At 45.8% G+C, this 1,435-nt stretch overlaps 2 annotated features.

Annotated features, from left to right (window-relative positions):
- Positions 1-464: 464 nt before the first annotated feature.
- Positions 465-489: a microsatellite.
- Positions 490-1,409: 920 nt separating this feature from the next.
- Positions 1,410-1,435: a microsatellite.

Here is a 1,435-nt window from a genome sequence, read left to right as displayed (position 1 = left end):
AAGTCGTCCACCTGAGGCACCATGTTGTTATTACCTGTCTTTTTTGTGTCCTACAACAAACAACGAAAACATAAATCCAGAGGAACAAAACAGGTGAGCCATGCATTGCGTGCCACCACCATGCTGGCAGAATCAAGAATTACGCCTTTTCGTGCATATGAGCGCACACATTTGCCTCTGAAAGTGAGGGGGGAAAATTCACTGCTTTTCACGCCCGCGCTCGCACCGTCGTTGAGAGGCAAACATCTCAGACGGTCTCCTCGTGACCGGGTGCCTTTGGGCCGCCGCCATTTCACAAGCAGGCGCAGCGGCTTCAGTAAGCAAGAGAAGAGCCCCAGCCCTACACACGAGTGGAATTGGAACACGCACACACAAAAATGGCCACAATAACGAACGAGCATACTTCACAAAGGCGGAGCAAACGCCATCTTATGACTCGGCACGTCCGTGAGGAGGATTCACATGGTGGGTGGGTGGGTGGGTGGGTGGTGGTGTGTGGGCCTTTGCTCCTTCTCCCCACACAAGGAAAGAGCAAAACAAGGAGATCGTAGTTTGGCTCAGCGAACGCATCCCCCCCCACCTCGGAGGAAGCCCACCAAACACCCACACACACCAGTACACCAATTGCTGCGGAAAACAATCTACAAAAACTGAGGCATCGCCGTGAACCCACAACGTGGCAGCCGTTAAAGACCCCGCAACCGCCGCTCCCCCTCGTCCACCTTCCAACTTTTCTTGATGTTGTCGCTTGTCTGTTCTTCGATCAAGCACGCAATCCGTTGGTGGTGCACCACAACAACTAACACTGGCGTCCTAGCGCAACAAGACCAAAGCAAATAAAACAGGAGGAGTCAAATACGGGCCAATAGAGCTGCACTTCCCAGACAATACAACAACAAAGACAAATAAGTAAGATACACGCACGCACGTGAATTATAAAGCCGTACCCACCCAAGCCTTCATGAAACGGAGCAGACTCTCTCCTTTCCCGTCTTTCACCACACTGTTATTCTCGTTTTCACGCATATTCATATTCGTTTTCGGACACATTAATAAAAATATTTATACATAAACACTTGTTAACTCTCCATGGTACATGACCGGAGTAAATACTCCAAGAGAACATATTTGATAAGTGCGTGGGAAGTTCATTATCTCCTCTAGTTTCTTTCTCATTCCGCGTTACCCCAATCCGCAACAACAAAATGTAACGGCATACGAAAGAGGAGTAAAACGTAAAGGACAAAAAAAAGGTAAAATAAAAACATTAATAATAAATCACAAAAAAACAAAATGCTAAAAACATACGAAATCAAAAAAAAAAAAAACACTGGCGAGTTCGTGATTTGGCCATAAAACTCTTTTCTTCTCTTCTACTAGTTGCTTCACTTTCTTTCCGGATACTCAGTAAAAAAAAAAAAAAAAAAAAAAAAAA

This window comes from Trypanosoma rangeli (assembly GCF_003719475.1).
Source record: "Trypanosoma rangeli strain AM80 chromosome Unknown Tra_15.4_contig_00727, whole genome shotgun sequence".
Lineage (NCBI taxonomy): Eukaryota > Euglenozoa > Kinetoplastea > Trypanosomatida > Trypanosomatidae > Trypanosoma > Trypanosoma rangeli.
The sequence above is the reverse complement of the archived record's forward strand: the minus strand, read 5'-3'. Positions and strand labels throughout refer to the sequence as shown.